This window comes from Macrotis lagotis, chromosome 1 (assembly GCF_037893015.1).
Source record: "Macrotis lagotis isolate mMagLag1 chromosome 1, bilby.v1.9.chrom.fasta, whole genome shotgun sequence".
Lineage (NCBI taxonomy): Eukaryota > Metazoa > Chordata > Mammalia > Peramelemorphia > Peramelidae > Macrotis > Macrotis lagotis.
This window is the reverse complement of record NC_133658.1, coordinates 764,217,102-764,238,555: the sequence shown is the minus strand read 5'-3', so window position 1 is coordinate 764,238,555 and position 21,454 is coordinate 764,217,102. Positions and strand designations below refer to the sequence as shown.

Genomic DNA, 21,454 nt, shown 5'->3' with positions numbered 1-21,454 from the left:
AAAGGAGTTTTTCTGAAATAGAAATTTAACATTGCCTATGTTAAAAAAAAAAGTAAATTGAAGAGAAAATATTGGTATTCTTGGCAAGGAGTAGTGCTTGTGTTGGTGGTTGGGAAGATCTTCCTTCAGTGATAGCCTAAATTTTGGAAAATTGAAAGCAGTGAGCATGAGAAATTGGCTAAATTTTGATTGACACTCTAGAGTCTTCTCTTAAATTAAGGTAGTGATATTAAGTCTTTATCATATATAGGTTTGCATATGTTTGTGAAAATGTTTCATGCCATTGTTATTATCAACAGAATAGTTGTTATATATCATACATTTCATGTTTAACTTTATCCATACATACACATATAAATATATATTTATATGTGTATGTGTGTATATTACCACTACTGAGAAAATGCATTTTTAAAATGACAATATTTTATATTTATGCAGCATTTTCCCAAGTAATTTAAATCACAGTAGAATAGATATGAAAATTTCTAGTGGAAATATAGATGTTATAGACATATATGTTATATATAACTACGTTTTCTATAGACAATGTTATACTGCTTCTTAAACTCAATGAACCAGATTCTTTTCACTAAGTTCAGAGAGTAAGCAAAATATCCTCAGTCCCAAGCCCACACCTTCTGCTATTTTTTCCATTTTTCTAACTTATCACTAAATAGGGAGGATTTTATTTCCTAGGACCAGGGGCACTCCATAACCATTAATTAGTCCATACCCCTCTATGAACCACAGACAGAGAACTGGTTAGGTTTAGTGTACTGTAGGTAAGAAACATGGTGAAGTTAATCAGAGAACTAGTTAGGTTTAGTGTGCAGTGGGTAGGAAACATGAAGTCAAGTGGTCCACAGAGAGTGAATGCATGGCCTTGATCTCATCAGCATCATTACTTGAAAAACTGAGATGATAAGGTAGATGAAAATGAACAAAAAAGGAAAACAAAGGCTTACATGCATGAGGAAAAAAAGTGTAAAAAAGAGAGACTGATATTTTATAATTTTTTGAAATATATACATATATTGCTATTATTTCTTACTTTTTTGATCCAATATTTAGCAAAGTATTTGGCACATAAGAAACACTCAATAGTGGGGCGGCTAGGTGGCGCAGTGGATAAAGCACCAGCCCTGCAGTCAGAAGTACCTGGGTTCAAATCCGGGCTCAGACACTGAATAATTACCTAGCTGTGTGGCCTTGGCCAAGCCACTTGACCCCATTTGCCTTACAAAAACCTTAAAAAAAAAAGAAACACTTAATAAATGTTTATTTATTGATTAATTGGTGTTTTTCTTTTTTAAACGTTATTTCACTATCCATGATTTGTTTTCTTCCTAATAGAAGTCTTTTTTCTAACCAATATGTTCAGACGAGCAATACAAATCAACACATTAGCCATGTCTGAAAATATAGGGCTCATTCTTCACTTGATCTGATACCTCTTTATTGATAGACAGGAATCATATTCTACCATTACTGAGATTCTGAAACCTCAACTGATCATTGCATGTTCTTTTATTTTCTTATATACTATTTTATTTTTCTTATTACATATAAAGATAATTTTTAACATTCATTTAGAAATGTTTTCATTTCCTCCCTCTCTTTCTTTCTGCCCTCCCTGAGATGGTAAGCAATTTGATATATACATAATCATGCAAAATATATTCCGTGTTAGTCATGTTATAAAAGAAGACATAGATCCAAGGAGGGAAAAACCCCCAAAATATAAAGTAAAAAATATATACTTTGATCTGCATTCAGACTCCATCAATACCTTCTCCAGAGGTGGACAGCATTTTTTCTTTTTTTTTTTTTAAATTGTCTTGGATCATTTTATTGCTGAGAATGGATAATTCATTCATAGTTGATTGTTGTACAATATTGCTGTTACTGTATACAATATTCTTGTGATTCTGCTTACTTTACTTTCTATCAGTTCATGTAAATCTTTCCAAGATTTTCTGAATCAGTCTATTATTTCTGATAACACAGATTCCATGAGAATCATTTACCATAACTTATTCAGTCATTCCTCAATTGATGGGCACTCCTTCAATTTCCAATTCTTTGATATTACAAAAAGAGTTGCAATACATTTTTTGTATAAATAACTTCAGAGTTTCAAAGTATTTCAATGTTAGTATCCTATTCACTATACCAACTAATTGCCTTTTCCTCACCTTTGACCTTTTATAGTTTCTGGGCAGGTAGACTCCCAAGTATTTTATATTGTCTGAAGTTATTTTAAATGGGATTTCTCTTTCTAGCTCTTGCTGCTGTATCTTGCTAATATTATATAGAAATGCTGAGGATTTATGTGGGTTTATTTTATATCCTGCAACTTTGCTAAAGTTGCTAATTGTTTCTAGTAGTTTTTTATATGATTTTTTTAGGGTTCTCTAGGTATACCATCATTTCATCTGCAAAGAGTGAGTGTTTTGTTTCTTTTTTCCCCAATTCTAATTCCTTCAATTTCTTTTTCTTCTCTTATTGCTGAAATTAACATTTCTAATACAATATTGAATAGTAGTGGTGATAATGGGCATCCTTGTTTCATCCCTGATCTTATTTGGAATGCCTCTAGTTTATCCCCATTGCATATAATGCTTGCTGATGATTTCAGATAGTTACTGCTTATCATTATAAGGAACAATCCATGTATTCCTATGCTCTCTAGTGATTTTATTAGGAATGAGTGCTGAATTTGTCAAAGGCTTTTTCAGCATCTATTGAGATAATTACATCATTTCTGTTAGGTCTGTTATTGATATAGTAAATTATACTGACAATTTTCCTAATATTAAACCAACCCTACATTCCTGGAATAAATCCTGCCTGGTCATAGTGTATTATCCTAGTGATAACTTGTTGTAATCACTTTGATAAGATTTTATTTAAGATTTTTGCAACCATATTTATTAGGGAAATGGAACTATAATTTTCTTTCTTTGTTTTAACTCTTCCTAGTTTAGGTATCCTCACCATATTGGTGTTACAGAAGGAGTCAGGCAGAGTTCTGTCTTCATCTATCATTCCAAAGAGTTAATAAAGAATTGTAATCAATTGTTCCTTAAATGTTTGATAGAATTCACTTGTGAATCCATCTGGCCCTGGAGATTTTTTCTTAGGGACTTGGCTTGTTGAATTTCTTTTTCTGAGATAGAGTTATTTAGGTATTTAATTTCCTCTTAATTTAACCTGGGCAACTTATATTTTTGTGAATATTCATCCATTTCACTTAGATTTCAAATTCATTGGCATAAAGTTGTTCTGAATTATTACTTTAATTTCCTCCTCTTTGGTGGTGAGTTCACCTTTTTCATTTATGATATTAGTAATTTGGTTTTCTTTTTTTTTTAAATCAAATTGCCCAAAGGTTTATCTATTATGTTGGCTTTTTCATAAAACCAACTCTTGGTTTTATTTATTAGTTCAATAATTTTCTTACTTTGATTTTATATTTTCTCCTTTAATTTTTAGAATTTCTAATTTGGGATTTAATTGGGGGTTTTTATTTTGTTCTTTCTCTAATTTTTTAGTTGCATGCTTAATTCATTGATTTCCTCTTTCTCTATTTTATTCATGTAAGCATTTAGAGATATAATATATCCCCTAATAACTGCTTTGGCTGTATCCCATAAGTTTTTGTATGTTATTGTCCCGTCATGCATGGTATGTCTCTTTATTGTCATTATCTAGGATGAAATCATTAAGTCTATCTATAATTTATTGTTTGATCCACTCATTCTTTAAAATGAGGTTATTTAGTTTCCAATTACTTTTAGGTCTATCTCTCCATGGCCCATTATTGCACATGATTTTTATTGCATTATAGTCTGAGAAGGAAGTATTCACTATTTCTACCTTTCTGCATTTGATTATGAAGTTTTTATTCCCTAGTACATGGTTAATTTTTGTGTAGGTGCCATGTACCACAGGGGAAAAAAGGCATATTCCTTTCTATCCCCGTTCAATTTTCTCCAAAGGTCTATCATGTCTAGGTTTTCTAACATTCTATTTACCTCCTTAACTTCCTTCGTTTATTTTATGGTTAGATTTATCTTTTTCAGAGAGAGGAAGGTTGAGGTCTCCCTCCAGTAGAGTTTTGCTGTCTATGTCTTCCTGTACCTCATTAAGTTTCTGTTTTAAGAATTTGGATGCTATACTGCTTGTGCATACATATTTAGTATTGAAATTGCTTTATTATCTATGCTACCTTTTAGGAAGATATAGTTTCCTTCCTTATCTCTTTTAATGAGATTTATTTTTGCTGCTGCTTTGTCTGAGATAAGGATTGCTACCTCTGCTTTTTTCACTTCAACTGAAGCATAATATATTCTGTTCTAGCCTTTTTACCTTTACTTTGTATGTATTTTTCTACTTCAAATGAGTTTCTTGTAAGCAGCATATTGTAGGATTCTGTTTTTTAATCCACTCTGCTATTCACTTACATTTATGGGAGAATTCATCCCATTCACATTCAAAGTTATAATTACTAATGCTTTACTGCCCTCCATACTATTCCCCACTCCCTTTTTTTACCTTATCCATATTCCCCAGTATTTTGCTTCTGAATACCACCTCCTTCAGTGTGTTTGCTGCTTTATATCAACCTCCTCCCTTTTCTTTCCCTTTCCCTTTGTCCCTTCTTTCTTCACTTTCTTCTGTCAGTGCCTTTTCTCCCCTCCCCCTTTCTCCTCTTAATACTTGAAAGATAAAATAAATTTCTAAACTTAACTGAATGTATGTATGTTAATCCTACTTTGAGCCAAATCTGATGAGAGTAAGATTTAGGTGGTTCTCTCTTCCTCCCTTCTTCACTTCTATTGCAATAGGTCCTTGTACTTTTTCATGTGATGTTATTTTAAGTCAGTTACTCCTAAGCTCAAATCTGACCCCAGACACAAACTAGTTGTGTGACTCTGGGCAAGTCACTTGACTTCTCTGCCTTAGTTTCATCGTCTGTCAAAAGTGAATAACAGACTTCTGACCAAGGTGGTGGAGAGAAGGCAGGCACTGTGCTAAGGACTCCCAGCTTTCCCTCAGAACTAATATGAAATGAACCTCTTAACAGAAATTCAATCAACAAAACCCAGAAAAAGAAGCGAGGAGAAGAACATCTACCCACAAGGTCTGTCTCAGGGAAGCATGGATTAGTCGGCAGCAGAGAGCAGAGAGCCAGCCCAGGGGCGGTGGTTTGAAGCCCAAGAACCAATCTAAGATCAGCCATGGAGGCTTTGGCTGTAGGAGCAGTAGTTGGGGCTGGAGGGGGAGTTCCAGCACAGAGAGTTACAGAGTGCAACTGGATCTTGATTCTCTTGACTTGGGGATGTGGGCTCCATACTTTCAGCAGAGCCCTCTTCCCAGAAATAACACAGTAACAGGCCTGCCACCTCCACCCCCCACCCCCACCCCCAGGCTCAGGCATGGGCAGCAGAGCTCCCTCAGCTGAAAAGGGAGATTAACTAGCTAGCTGCAGGGCCCAGTCCACATTGTTCAAGGATAACTGTTCGTAGCTTGCACCCCAACCCCTCCAGGCCTAGGAAGTGGGCCTCAAATCCAAGTCACAGACACTCCAGAGAAGGCACCCCCTACTGGCCAGTCCACTTGGAATTTCAACACCAAAGATTTGTGAACCAGCTCTTCCCCCAACATAAGATCAGAGGGAAATGAAAGGCCAGTGGAAAGGGGGATTCATAGAAAACTACCTTGAAGACAAAGATCCTAACTCAGTAAGATCTAGAACTCCTCAGGAGAATATGAATTTGTCTCCATCCCAGAGAGACTTCCTAAAAGAAATCAGGAAGGAGTTTAAAAATAAATTGGAAAAATTGGGAAAAAAAACTCAAGAGAAAATTAATATCTTGCAACAAGAAAACAAATCCTTGGAAAATATAACTGGACAAATGCAAAAAGAAAAATATTCTCTCAAAACCTCAATTGGGCAAATGGAAAACGCCTTCAAAAATAGAACTGACCAATTGGAAAAGGAGATGCAATAGGTAAATGAAGAAAATTCTTCTCTAAAAAAAAGGAATGTAATCTATGAAAACAAATGACTTCATGAGACAACAAGAATCTGTTAAAGAAAACCAAAAATTAAAAAACAATAGAAGAAAATGTAAAATATCTCATTGGCAAAACTAATGACCTAGAGAACAGATCCAGAAGAGACAACTTAAAAATTATTGAGCTTTTTGAAAACATTGAAGAGAAAAAAAGCCTGGACTCAATATTACAGAATTTAGTGATGGAAAATTTCCCTGATATCACAGAACCAGAGTGCAAAATAGATTATGAAAGAATTCATCAATCCCCTCCTGAAAGTGATCCCCAAATGAAAACACCAAGGAATAGTGTGGCCAAATTCCAGAACTATCAAATAAAAGTGAAAATCCTCAGGTAGTCAAGAATGAAACAATTTAGATACCAAGGAACCATAATAAGGATTACACAGGACCTGGCTGCATCAACATTAAGGGACTGAAGGGCCTGGAATGAGATATTCTGAAGAGCAAGGGAGCTTGGAATGCAACTAAGAACCCACTAGTTGGCAAAACTGAGACTTCTCTTCCAAGGGAAAAAGATGGACATTTAACAAAATAGGAGACTTCCAGCTTTTCCTGATGAAAAGATCAGAGGTAAATAGAAAATTTGGACTTCAAACAGGAGACTTAAGAGACACATGAAAACATTAAAAAAAAAGTTAAAGAAAAAAAAAACTGCTGTACAATAAGATGAAACTGGCTATATTCCCACCAGAGAAAGATTCTCATAACCCTCAAGAATTGTAACTCTATTAGAGAGAATATACTTAGCGAGAAGTAATAGACACTCATGACTTATCTATGACTCTGATAGAATGATTTAAAAACAATATCTCCTTAAAAAGAGGGGACAGTAAAGAGATGGGAGGGTGGAGGAGATTGAATAGGGTAAATCATATTACATAAAGAGGTACAAAGGACCTATTACAAAAGAGGGGGGGGGGGGGAAATGGAGGAGGTGAGAATCGCCTGAATCTTACTCTCAGCAGATTTGGCTTGAAGTTAACATATACACACTCAATAAGTTAAGAAACTTATCTTACCTTTCAAATATTAAAAAGGGAAAGGGGGAGTGGGGAGGAAAAGAGGAACTAAAAGCAGGAAGGGAAGGAAGAAAGAAGGGGCAAAGGGAAAGGGGAAAGAAAGGGGAGGGGGGTTGGATACAAGTGGGCAACACACTGAAGGTGGTGGTATTCAGAAACAAAATAATGGGGAATATGGACAAAAGCAAAAAGGGAAAAATACAAACAGAGGGAAGATATCATGGAGGACAATAAAGAATTAGTAATTATAACTTTGTTTTTGTTTTTGTAAGGCAATGGGGTTAAGTGACTTTCCCAAGGTCACACAGCTAGGCAATTATTGTTTGAGGACAGATTTGAACTCAGGTACTCCTGATTCCAGGGCCGGTGCTCTATCCACTGTGCCACCTAGCTGCCCCAGTAATTATAACTTTGAATGTGAATGGTATGAACTCTCCTATAGCAGAGTGGATTAAAAATTAGAATAGCAGAATGGATTAAAAAAATGAAAATAGCAATAACACCTACATATCAAGGTTACTGGCAGGATCAAATAAGAATTACAAATAATATTTGTAAAGTGCTTTGGAAACCTTAAAGCAACAGTAATCTACCAATCAATTAATATACATTATTTGTTTTCTAAACATTATTATTCTAGGTGTTGTGGATATAAGGACAAAACAAACTTCTTTTTCAGAGAATGAAGAGATAGAGAAATTATATAAAAAAATGTGACAGGACTCTATAAACCAAATTAACAAATATAGATGCTTGGTGACTAAGAATATAAATGTGGTCACAGGGGACATGGTAAATAATTTGTTGGGAAATTTGGTTCCTTAATCAGAAAAGAAATAAGTCAAGAGTTATAGATTAACTGATAAAGCATTTGTAAGCTCTTTTTAAAAAAATTTAAAGCAATAGGGTTAAATGATTTGTCTAAGGTCACACAGCTAGGTAATTATTAAGTGTTTGAGACAACATTTGAACTCAGGTCCTCCTAACTCCAAAGCTGGTGCTCTCTCCACTGCGCCACCTAGCTTCTCCCTGTAAGCTCTTTTAATGCACAGAGCATTTTAGCACCAGTCAGTACTGCTGGTGATAGAAATGCAATCAAGCAAGACAGTCTCTGTCCTCAAGGAGCCTACATTCTAATAGGGGAAGATAACATAAAAAACTGCTCAGAAATTTTCCATATGTATTAATATATATATATATATATATATATATATATATATATATATATATATATATATAAAAGTATATAGACTTTTAAAAAAAGAGTCAGAAGGCTTCGGAAGTAATAGTTACTAAACAGCAATACACATATACCAAAATGGAATTGTATATATGTTGCATGTATATTGTATTGTAAAATTGTATAATATGTAAGAATTATTTCTTACATTCTTCTTTTCCATTCCAAACAATGCCCTAATACAAGAGGACTTTGAGACATATATCAATATCCTTTCATAGATCATACTCTCCTACTTCATCAGTTTACTCAACTTTCATAATTCTCACCTCACCTTGACTTCAAATACACTCAGGGATGGTTACCCCCTTTATCTTTCCCACATCCACTACCATGATAAAATTCCTCTAACTGATCATAAATTCATAAGATCCTAGATTCAGAGCTGGAAGGACTTTAGAAAGGCCTTTTCAGCTTGATTTATTTTTTATAACTTTCTTTCCCTATGCCTATTCTTTGACCTTAACATAGCCCTTCATTCCTCAGTCTTACAGGTCATCACCACCGATTTAAGCTTCACTTTTCTACTTTTCCAAATATTATTCTACAGCTAACCAGGATAACTTTATATTGTCAAATCCCTTTTCCCTCTGTCTTTTATCATTTCTCATGCCTTGTCAAACTCTTGCTCTGTATTACCTCTGCTATCTATTTCCCATGCTCTAATTCAGTTGCTACTGAACAGATATAAGAACTCCTGCATATATGTTTACTGGGTCCATTACAAATTCACAATATCTAATGTTTACTGGCTCCTGACTACCTCAAGGTATTCCTCATTATTCTTCCTTAATTGGCTTCTACCACATTCTCCACGGAAGTCAATTCAAATCTCTTCTCTCTTGAAGCCTTACCTATACTACTCCTTTATCTTCAGTAGAGGTTACTGACTCACTGTCCTCCAATCTCTCATTTACTCCAGTCTCTCATAAAGAGGTTGTCAATTCCTTTATTTATACCCTTGATTCTATCCTCTTCTGTCTCTTTTGGAAGACTGTCCCCCCAAAATCATTCTCCACCTTTCTGTAATTTTTAATTTTTCCCTACTTCCTGGTTCCTTCTCTACTGCCTACAAACAAGCTCAGATCTTTCCCATCACTAAAAGCAAACACAACACAGCAAATTCAAACAAAAAAACCTTTCACTTGACCAGATTATTTCATCAAACTATTGTTTTATATCTTCCTTACCTTTTATAGCTACTCTTGAGAAAGAAAAAAAAAACCCACCTTCATTTCCTCTTCTACTCATTTCCCAATTTTGGATTTTTGACTTTTAAGACTGAAACTGCTTCTTCCAAGTTATCAGTGATCTTTGAATTGCCAGTGCTCAGTGACATTTTCCTAGTTCTCATCCTTCTTGATCTGAAACACGATGCTATATTGACCATCTTGGGTGGTTTTTTTGTTTGTTTGTTTTTGCAAGACAATGGGGTTAAGTGGCTTGCCCAAGGCCACACAGCTAGGGAATTAAGTGCCTGAGGCTGGATTTGAACTCACGTACTCCTGACTCCAGGGCTGATGCTCTATGCACTGCCCCTCCTAGCTGCCCCTACCGTCTTGTTTTCTTATAAGCTCTTTGTTCTCTGTTTTCATGAGCTTTGCTCTGTTTTCTTCCCCTCTGTACCTGTTTGCTCCTTTCCTGGTCTCTTTTGCTGGATCATCCTCTTGTCATGAATGCAACCCAATTTTCACTCCTAGACTGTGTTCCTCTCCATGCTCTTTCTGTAATCTTGGCTCCACTTACCATCTCCAGGCAGATGATTTCCAAATCGAGTCTTACCTAAACTTTCATCATCCATCACCAACTACCAGTTGGACATTTCCAACTGTCCTGTTCCACCTCTCAGACCCAACATATCTTTAGTGCGGGTTTAGCAGACCGCTTGTTGCTTCTCTTACACTGGTCATCTCTCTCCCTCCAGCACGCGCCTCGCCTCACTCAGCTGGGTGAATCTGGCTTTTTTGCACAGCTCGGCTCCAGAGCCTCCTAGGGCAGGACCCCTGTGCCCATCCCCCCGGTGACTCTGTTTTGGTTTGTATCCACTCGAAGGTTAATTGCCTACGTGTTAGTCTCTGTCCTTTACCTGAGTGGGATCGAAGTCTCCAGTTTCACTTTGCTCCCTGCCCCCTCGCCCCTGCGCCCTGCCTCCTGCGTCACGCGCCGTTGGTGCCCGTGCAGGTTTCTAAGTCTGACACTGACTTTGTTAGAAAGTGACTGCGCCACTGCCGCTGGGACGGCCGGACGGGAAGGAAGCAGGCGGACGCGACCGGGGTGCTGAAGGGCTCGGCTGGGGCCCGGGCCGAGGAGCGCGGAGGGCGGAGCGCCGGGCCCGTCGGGCTGGGAGCCGGCTCGGGCTCGGGGGGCGGAGGCTCCCGCCTGCCGGCAGCAGAGGGCGCCGCCGGCTCCCGCGTCCAGCCTGCTGGGGCCGGGGCGAGCCGAGCCAGAGCCTGAGCGGCTCCTGCCACGTATTCCTCCGGCCGCGGCGGCGAGGCAGGAAGCCGAGGTGAGCGGGCCGGGGCGCCGGGCCGTCGGGCGGCCCCGGGGGGCGCGGGCCGGGGCGCGCGGCTCGGGACCTCCTCCCGCCGGGCTTGCCGGCCCCGGGCAGCCCCCGAGCCGCGCGCCCGCGGGGCCGCCCGGCGGCTGCAGCCGGAGCCCGGGGAGGAAGGCAAGGGCCGCCGGTCCGTCCCGGTCAGGAAGTGCGGCCGGGGCCGGGCGGGCGGAGGGCGGGGGAAAGTTGGGGCGCAGTGCGAGCCCCGGGCGGGCCGGAGTTCGCGGAGCGGCCGCCCGTGGGGCCGCGAGCGGCCGCCGGAGCCCGGAACCCCCGGGCGCCCCGGCTGGGACTCGGGCCGCAAGTGCGGGCGCCGGGGACCGCGGGGGGCTCCGCGCCTCGTGGCCGCGCCGGTCCTCCCGGCTGCAGGAAGTGGCCCCCGGCCGGGGCGGGGGCGTGGAGCCGGGCTGCGCCCTGCCTCGGGAGTCCTGGGCAGCCCGGCCTGGGGGGTCCGGACTAGCGCCCGGGGCCCGAGCCTCCTCCAGCCCAGACGCCTGGTCCCGGGGAGCCGGAGTGCCGGGAGCGGCCCCAGGCTCCGGGCTGAATGGGACGGAGAAACCCACCGCTCCTCCCCACCTGACCCCCCTCAGCGTCCGCGCTCCCTGGGCTACCTGGCCCAGCCGGGCCCAGGGAGGAGTGTAAGGAGATGTCTCCTTCCTAGCTCCGGGGAAGACGTGAGGCACTGGGTCTTCTCTGGAAGAGGCGGCAGCCCTGTTCTTTTATCCCATTATCTTTTCTTGGGTGATTTCAGCAACAAGTGGTCCTGAGGACTTTGATCCCCAAGCCGGAGGACAGACTGCAGAGGGGAAAGGTGCCGCAGGCTTTTTTCAGTGTGCCGGAGACGGGGAGAGACCCAGACTTGAACTCTGGGTTTTGCCTTGATCTGTCAAATGCCTGCGCCATTAGGTCTTGAACTCCTTGAGTGAGTTCAAGTTGGAGCAAACTTGAGCTAACTTCTATTGCATCTCCCTAATGGCGCGTCATGAATGATTATTAACTGACTCCTTACTTTTCTCATCTGTGAAATAAGGGAAAGTCTCTAGGGGTTCTTCCAGTTTCAAAAATCATGTCGTCCTGGTGAATGAAGGCCGGGATGAGAGAGGCTGTGCAGTCTCCTTTCCTTGGAGAACTTTTAAAGATGATCCTAGATCAATTGTGCAAATTAAAATCCTGACTGGCTACTGCAGTGAAATGGAGATAGGCTTAAAAGGAAAGTCTGGAGGCAGGAAAGGCTATTTATAACAGGAGTGGAGAATTCAACCCATGAGGTTTCTAGAGGTTGTGACTTGTCCTCTGTTCATTAGTAGTAGAGCCACAATTGGAACTAAGACATTGAATTCTGTGCTGTGACATAGGCAGGACTAATATTCTCATTTCCATTTTTACCACTTGTCTTGGAAGTTGTGACTTGGCCAGAGTTATAAAACCATTGTCTCTGGGATTTGAGCCTAGATCTTCTAACTCCTAGTTTTTCCGTATACTTTCAGAATTTACTTTCCAGGGTTGTTGCAAGCATAAGATGAGAAAATATATGTAACGTGCTTTTAAACCTCAAAAGACACATCTCACACATTCATATGTGTTGGTTCTTATTCTTTATCAAAAAAAGATCAAAAAGACATCAATATGTCAGAGCTGTGTAGCTGACTATGACTAATCAGAACAACATAAGCTCAGAAGACCCTACCAATGGTCGAGCACAAATTGTGCCTCCGAATACTAGGAGTTTGTTACTCTAAACTTACTTTGTTTCCTTTGAGTTTGTTCCATTCTGCCTTGATCATAGAGCTCAGTACCCTCTCTGATGAGGGCATGCCATGCTGGATGGTCTTATACTAGTGTCTCCCATTCATATGTACACAAAGAGACATCTTATTAAAATGTATATATATGTACATAAAATTATATATGTATATATAAACAACTATACATATGTGGGTGCATGCAAATATGTCCATTAGATTATAATCTCTTTGAGTCAAGAATTTCTTTTGCCTCTTTTTGCATCCCCAGTGCTGAGCACCCAGTGCATAACATAGTAAGTGCTAAATAAATGTTTTTGTTTGATTTGTTGACATATATTTGTGTATATATGTATATATATAGTTGACATATATTTGTATATATATATATATATATACACACACACATATATGTAAAGGTTAGGTATTATGATAGTGGCTAAACAAAAGAATGGAAAGCACAGCCTAATCCATAGATATATAGTTGGAACACCTTCATGGTATGTATCCTGGCAACCTAAAGATTTTTGGATAGGAGGAGGAAACCTCCAAGGTTGGACTAAATGACCATTAGTTGACCTTGTTTTTTGTGATCTTCCCTCATGGCTGTCCCTGTGAGTCCACACTGCGATCTTCCCTCATGGCTGTCCCTGTGAGTCCACACTGCTTGTTTGTCTTTCCTTCTCAGGGAGGTGATGCCATGGCTAGCAAAAGTGAATTGGATTTAAGGGAGTACTCTGTCACCATTCTCACATTGTCCTCTGGAACCATCTTCATCCAGTGGCCAGACAAGGATCAGGATGACTGGAAATGGCCCTAGAAGCTGTGAGAGAACTTAGCTTTTTTAAGGTCTTTAACAGGTCTCAGTTTGGCTGAAGCATGTTGATTTAGACAAGTAAGAAAGAAATGAAACAAAGAGTGACTTCTTTTACTTAGTTAAAAAAAAAATTTAAAGCAGAGGAGATCCTTTGGATTTCCGGCCAAAACAGAAACAATGACTATTTATGTTACTCTGAGCCAAGTAGACCCCAAATAATAACCTAGTGGAACTTGGCCTGGGACCTGTGTGGGGTTCCTTTTGATTTGAATAATTCTTATTCTAGCAGGAGGTAAGTACCCTGTTCCTTTTTTCTACCCTCTTGCCCATTTTCCAATGTCACTTAGACAGTTATTGCTGTTTCCAGGTCCATCTGACATCTCTTAACCTCCATCATTGTTTTCTAGTAAGGATATGCTGGTGGAAAACCAGTGTAGTGAAAAGCAAGCAAACAAATAATCAATAATACAAATAGGAAAATTGAGAATGAACAGATTGTGTGTGTGTGTGTGTGTATACAGTTCAAATTTAAGGGGTAACCAAGATACAGAAATTAGGATTGAACTTGATAGGGATCAAGAAGACTTGGGTCCAGATACTACTTTGACATGCCATGTGACTGTGGGAAAGCCCTTCCTCTGGTTGCAACTCCTTAAATAACAAAATGAAGTGGTTGGATTAGATGACCTCAAGGAATTTCTTTGGATTCTAAGATTCCCAAAATAGTTGCATATTATACTTGTCACTAGGGCAGTGTTATTTTACTATTTCCTGAGGGCCTATAATGGGACTTTGGGACAAAAGGGAGCAAATTCTGTTGCCCTGGTAAATGAACCCAGTTATTAACTTGAGCTTACAAACATAAATTTTTGACTTTGTCAATAACTGTTTATTCAGCTTTTTAAATTGCATCTTTTACAGGAGTGCCCCAAGGCACAAGTATAGAAAGCTGCTATGTTAATTATAATAAGTAAAGCATTACATATAAATAAGTAAAGCATTACAGAACAGCTAACAATTTTATTTATAAAATAGAAAAAATTGCAAGTCTTTCTGCTGAAGACCATATGATAAATAGAAGTAGAAATGATACATTTTACTCTATTAAACCCCTTCCTCCTGTGTCCACCTTCTAACTTTCCCTGCCTTCCTGCTTCCCTTGCTCCTTTCCATCTATCCTTTCTTATGGGAACGAGCAAAAATTGTGGTTCAATTCTTCTACCTTTGGGCTTTGTTTTTACAGTTTGAGGTTCAATCAATTGACTGATGTTTTTTAATAGCTCCTACTATATATGAGGCACCCTGCTGGATGCTAAGAATACAAAATAAAAGGTAGCATTAATTCCCAACTCAAGCCCCCAATTCCCTTATGGTAGCACCTTACTGACGAATACTTTTGGAAGTACTTAGGTAATTTTAGTTTTTCCTTCGGACCCATCATTCCAACCTATGGCCCTGGAACATCTGCTGGGGGTGAGGAGAAAAGGTTAAATTTGACCCAGCAGATTCAAGAGGAATTGAACCTGGGCTAAGTAGACATACAGTTAAAGAGAGGCCTCCATCTTCCATATGCATATAAACACAAATATTTGGACACGCTGCAAAGCATGGAAATAAACACTTTGTCATGGTCTCAGTAGAGGATTGGGAAAAGAAGGTGAAATGGATTTCTGCCATGCATAAACTATCCTGAATCTCTCCCTCTCATTGAATAATTCCTAAACTTGATTTTTATCTCTTCATTTTTCACTTTTTCTATTCTGAAACTCTCCTTGTTCTACTGGTGGTGGGAAGGGGAAAGGTGCAAAGGTGAAGGGGGGAATTCTAATCGATCCACAAGTATTTAAAATACTGTGTATTAGACCTTGTGCTAGACACTGGGAGTATAAAGACAAAAAGGAATAGTCCTCACAGAACAAAGAAGAAAAAATATATAAGTGTACTTTTTAAAAGTGCATTTATAGGATGGTGGGAAATTTTTCAGTAGGACAGTTTTTGCTTTCTTTATATCCAGTTCTTAGCACAGCACATGGAGCATTTTAAATGTTTAATAAGTCCTTTATGATGAACACGTAGGTTTATAAAAACGTACAAAAATTAACTTATTACATGTACACGAATGTATATATACACATACATGTATCTAACAAGTTAAACTTTTTTGGTAGGGAAAGATCCTAATAATGAGGGGAGTGTGGGTACTGAATCAGGAAGGACCTTATTTATTGGTTGTGACTCTTGAGTTGTACTTGGAAGGAAGGTGAGAATTCTAGAAAATAGTGAAGTGCATTATTCTGTATAAGGGGAACAGCCTGTTCAAGGAATTTGTGAAGGGGAGTAATATTGGGAAAGAAAGAGAATACGCATTTATTAAACACCTGCCGTGGACTCCAGCACTGTCACTGTGCTGAATACTTTACAAATATTTGATGTGTAAGAAGGATGGAAATTCAAATTGGAGCAATGTTGCTGAGGGTTTTAATCCCAAACAAGGCTATTTGTATTTACTTCTCTCTGTCCTTAGTGTGAAGCCTTATTGTGACATGGGGATGACCTCTGGGTTCTTTTTGTAGGCCAACAGAGCATTGAAAAGGCTTCAATTACTGTGATAAGCTTTGCTATCCAAGGATTAGTCTAGCTACATTCAGAATAGTTTATCACCAGCTTGGCCACAGGGAGATGAATTTTTTCCTCTAGAACAACCTTCAGAAACTATCTAGGAAGTTATAGAGGGTTTAAGGACCTAAATAGCTGGAAGGCAGGGCCCCTTGTTAACAAAAGCACCTCCTGGAAGTATGGAAGAATTGGGAAAAACTTTATAACAGTATTTTGTCTTGAAGGCTTAGTAGAGGGATCTGTGTGATGCTAGGCAAATCACTTAATCTTCCCGTGTTTCAGTTTCCTTTTCTGTAAAATGAGTGACTGGGTGACCCCCCCCCCCCCCAGGTCCTTTCCAGCTGCAGATCTGTGATAATGTGATCCTGATCTATGTAGTGTAACCCATATCTGAATAACAACCTGTGGTTTTCAACTTGCTGAAACCTACACATCTTATTTGAATCTTCTCATTAGGGGAAGAAGACAGGTCAGGAGAAGGAAGGCAATTGGACAGATAGGAAAGGTAGGATGGGCTCAAGGCAGTAGCAGGTGCTTGGGTGCACGTTTCAAATGTGCACGTTTCACTTGACAGTGCCTTCTGCCTTCACATCTTTGACAGGTAAGGAACATTTAGTTTGTTTCACTAGGCCCCTGGCCTTTAGAAAGCTGTGGGGTAATATTTTCTCATTAAGTGAAATGAGGGGGATGGTTTTTTCTAGGGGTTCATAACCTTTTGTTAGTCATTGATCCCTTTGGCAGCTAAGTGGCAAAAAGGATAGGGTATAGGACCTGGAATCAGCAAGTACTTACCAACTGTGTGGCCTTGGGTAAGTCATATAATTTTGCCTCAGCTTACTTATCTGTAAAGTGAGCTGGAGAAGGAAATGGGAAACGACTCCAGTATCTCCAAGAAAACTCCAAATGGGATCACAAAGTCTAACATGTCTGAATAGTATCAACCATCCTTTGGCAGTCTGGTAAAACCTACAGACCTCTTCTATCTGAAGGAAATGCTAAATTTCACTAGAGATGACTAAAAATAAAAATACTCCCCCCCTCCCAATCTAAATTCACAGATATCAAGTTAAGAACTCCTCAACTAGAGAATCTCTAAGGTCACTTCTAGCTCAAAGTCCTGTGAGCCAGAGCCCAAGTTAAGAGGTCAGAGTCTTAGAGGGAACGAGGAGGAGTTGAATGGGCAGTCAGTGCAAGATGAAAAAATATTCCGTGGCTGACTTGCATATTAAAGGATTTTGTTAAATATTAGTATACTTTCCATCCAGCCCTATAGGCTTTCTCACAGGGCTTTGAAATGCTTGTGTTAGAGGCAGATTTTGACTACTTGTGGTGGCATCATAAATGAGTTTCCACGGTTAAGTATGTATGCTGAGAAGAAAATTAAATTCCACTAGAGTGTTTGTTGTGACTGATGCCAGAATTTTGCTGAGAATTTTTTTAAGATTCACTTAGTCTGTGAAAAGTACTTCTTAGTTCTTTGGATATTAATTAGGAAATAGTTAAAAATAAGAAATGTCTGTTTTGAGATGAGGGTTTGTTAATTTAATCTTACTGAACCTTCACAACTGGAAATAATTGAGAGGTGTTTTACATTATGTAATCAGTTTTATAGAATCAGAAATAGTTTAGCTCAATTCCTTCATTTTATAAAGGAAGAAACAGGAGGTTTCTTCTTCAAGGGATTAAGCAACTTGATTAACAAATTGGGTCTGGTTCACTTTATGCATTGATGGTTGCCAATAGGATTTTCCAGAGGCCAATCTGACTATAAAATTGAATGTAAATTCTTTTGTTTAGCTCTGAAAGGCCTTTGTATGTAGAACCCAGATTGTCTTTTCAGACTCCTCATTCCAGATTGTCCCTTCCCACTCTCCTAGTTTGCAGGACTGTCAAACGGGCTTTTTCTATATTGTTTGCACACCACCCTTCCTCTATCTCCCTCCTAATTCCTTCTATCTCTAAGAGACCTTGCTGTCAGTGCCTCTCCTCAGCGCTGTCTCACCTAGGCCCTCACTGTCTTGCTTCAGGAGAATTTAGACTCTGTCTTCTACAGGAATCCTTTCCTGGGCTTCCCAGCTACAAGCATCCTCCCTTCCCAAAAGATTTGGGCTTAACTCCTTTGTGTTTATATTCTTATGTTTATTATTTGTATATTTATTATCTCCTGCATCTCTCCCTGAGAACAGGGATTATTTCATTCTTTTTATTTGTATCCTGAGGGCCAAGTCCCTGGTCTGGAACATGTTGTTCAGTCTCTTTTTGATCAAGTGGAGAAAACTGTTCCCAGCAAAGATATTGGAATAACTTGCCATTCTTTCTTCAGTGAATTAAGGCAAATAGAGGTTAAGTGACTTGCTCAGGGCTAAATAGCCAATAAGTGCTTGAAACCAAATTTGAACTCTTTATTCCTGAAGAGCCACCTAGCTTCCTTGGCTGGCACACTCTAGGTGCTTAATTAAAACAAAAAGCAGCTGCAACCATCACATAACAGGTGCTTAATAAAAAAAAGCTTTCAGATTGTTTGATTATCCAAGTTAAAACAGGGGAATAAGTGGCAGAGCCCTAGGATGTGAATGCATGTCTTCTGACTTCACCTTTATTTTTATTTTTCCTTCCTTCTCCCCCAACATGTTTAATAACTTTATTTTAAATTCTTCTCAATTTTATTTCACTGTTTGATTTCCTCTCCTTTGCTTTCATCTTCTATTCCCTTGAACCTGGATCAACTTTTACTTGTCATTTCTTTCTTGATCTGGTCCTTGGTAACTCTTGGTATAGATTTTCTTTGGAGACAAGGGTAATCTCAATTTGATTTTTGACTGATTTTTTTTTGACCTTAGGTCCTTGGGATAGCCATTTGCTCCTTGGCCTTTACCACCACTTCTTTCCAACCCATTTCTCCTTCAGTAACCTCAGGCTTTTGTTTTTGGTTACCTTTTTGAGTAGGTAGCGAGCACTTTCTCATTGCCTTACTTGAACTGTTTCAGGTTTTGTAAAATAAAAGCCAGGGATTTTCTTTTCCTTCAGGTAATAAAAGCTGAGCAGTTTATGTCTTCCATTAGATACAGTCCCTGACTTCCAAGGGATCAGGGAGAATCTTTTTACCCATGTATAGTTGGTTGCTTACCTCTTCATAGATTAGTTCCTAAATGTAGGCCAAGTGTTTACTTTTATGCTTTTCATTGTGTACTTTTTTCTTTCACTAGGGCAGAGTAGAAGTTTATCAAAATTTAAAAACCTATTTATTTCTAAGCTATTATTTGTGCTTGAATATAAATATATACATATGAAACTAGAAGACATCCATTTTTTTATGAGATCATAGATCAGCCTACAGATCCAAGAGAGTGAAATGATTTTTTCTCTCTTGAATCAGGATCAAGGTTTATTTTTTTTCCCTTTTCTACTTTCTCATTCAGAAATCAGCAAATCTTTTTCAAAGACTTGCATAATCAGGATGACTTAGCTCTAATCCAAGACCATAAAAGAAATTCAAAAATCTAGGCAGATGGTTGCATATTTCTGCTCTTTGTCTTTACTGGGTCTGGGATACCTCCATTGTCCATCTCTAAAAAAGGTAAATGGAATAGATTGTCCTGTGGTTATCTTTTAGTCATTGGTGGTAAGATTCTTGCCAGAGTCCTTCTCGATAGGCTGAACCTTCACCTGGAAGATGATCACCTCCCTGAGAGCCAGTGTGGCTTCAGAAAAGGTAGAAGAACAGTTCATTATGGTGTCTGCTGCCTGACAACCCTAGGAAAAATGCCAAGAACAGAAGTCTGTATACAACATTTGTAGATCTAACCAAGGCCTTTGATGCCATCAGTCATGAGGGTTTATGGAAAATTATCTCAAAATTTGGTTACTGGAAGAAGTCCCTTAGTATTTTATGTCAGTTCCATGATGGCATGCATGCCCGGGTTCTGGATAATGGATGATGCTCTCTAGATTTCCTTTCCTGGTCACCAATGGAGTGAAACAAGTATGTGTCCTTGCTCCTATGCTTTTTTAGCATGATGTTTTCAGCCATGTTATCAAATGCCTTCAACAAGGATGAATATGGCCTCAAGGTCAGTTACCACATGGATGGCAAATTCTTTAACTTGTAAAGTTTACAAGCCAAGACTAAAATGGAGGGAGAGTTGTCGCATGATCTTTTGTTTACAAATGATTGCTCACTTAATGCAACTTCTGAAACTGAGATGCAACAAAGTACGGATTGATTCTCTGTTGCTTGTGCTAATTTTGATCACACAATTAACACCAAGAAAACATGGGTGCTCCACCAGCCAGCACCACACCATCCACATGTGAAACCATTGATTACAGCAAATGGAGAAGTCTTGAGGATTGTCGACAAAGCTCACTTACCTTGGCAGTGTCCTTTCCAGGGAGGTACACACTGATCATGAGGTGGACACTTGTATTGAACTAGCTCAGTATTTGAGAGGCTCTGAAAGAAAATATGGGAGGAAAGAAGTATTGGACTGACACCAAAGTGAAGGTCTACAGAGCCATTGTGCTGACCTCATTGTTATATCCCTGTGAAACCTGGACAGTTTACCAGCGCATATCAGGAAACTGAATCACTTCCATTTAAATTGTCTTGGGAAGATTCTGAAGATCACCTGGCAGAAGATACCAGACACTGAGGTCCTCTCTCTAGTTAAACTGCCTAGCATTCCAACATTACTATAAAAAGGGCAACTACGATGGGCTGGACACATTGTTGGAATGCCAGATATACCCTTGCCAAAAAAACTATTCTATAGAGAACTCACACAAGCAAGCACCCACAAGGGGATCAGAAGAAGCAATACTGGGACACTCTGAAGATCTCATTGAAGAGCTTTAGAATTGATTGTACAACATGGGAGACATTGGCACAGGACTGCCCAGCATGGCATGCCCTCATCAATGAGGATGCTGCATGCTATAAGGAAGGCAGAATGGAAGCAGCTCAAAGGAAATGTGACATATGGAAGTTTAGAGTACCCACCCCAGGTATTCACATGGATTATTTGTGCTCAACCTGTGGTAGAGCATTCTGAGCTCCTAATGATCAGCCACAGTTGGACACACTGTAATTTGTCTCAAACATAGTGATGTCATTTTGGTCTTCATTGATAACAAAGGACAAGAACCAACCAACCAACTGGGCCTGGGAAGTGTGAATTCTTTCTTTTGTCAGACTGGTGACATGGAAACTGATAAACTCTGACTAAGATTGGGTATTCTGGTCATGTACTTGAAGGCCATCATTATAATATAGCTACCTCAATTGTAATATTCATTTTTCTCATTAACTATTAACCAGGGGATAACTAGGTCATCCAATGGATAGTACACTGGCCCTGGAGTCATGAGGACCCAGTTTAAA

General features: G+C 39.5%; 1 long non-coding RNA gene across 1 annotated transcript in view; it reads left to right on the top strand.

The window, feature by feature from the left end:
• The first annotated feature begins 10,577 nt into the window (after positions 1-10,577).
• The window catches only part of LOC141508122 (uncharacterized), a 76,968-nt gene continuing 66,091 nt past the window's right edge, over positions 10,578-21,454 (top strand). Inside the window, exon 1 of the long non-coding RNA XR_012474348.1 lies at positions 10,578-10,854. This is a non-coding gene — a long non-coding RNA (uncharacterized LOC141508122). The remainder of the gene's footprint in view (positions 10,855-21,454) is intronic.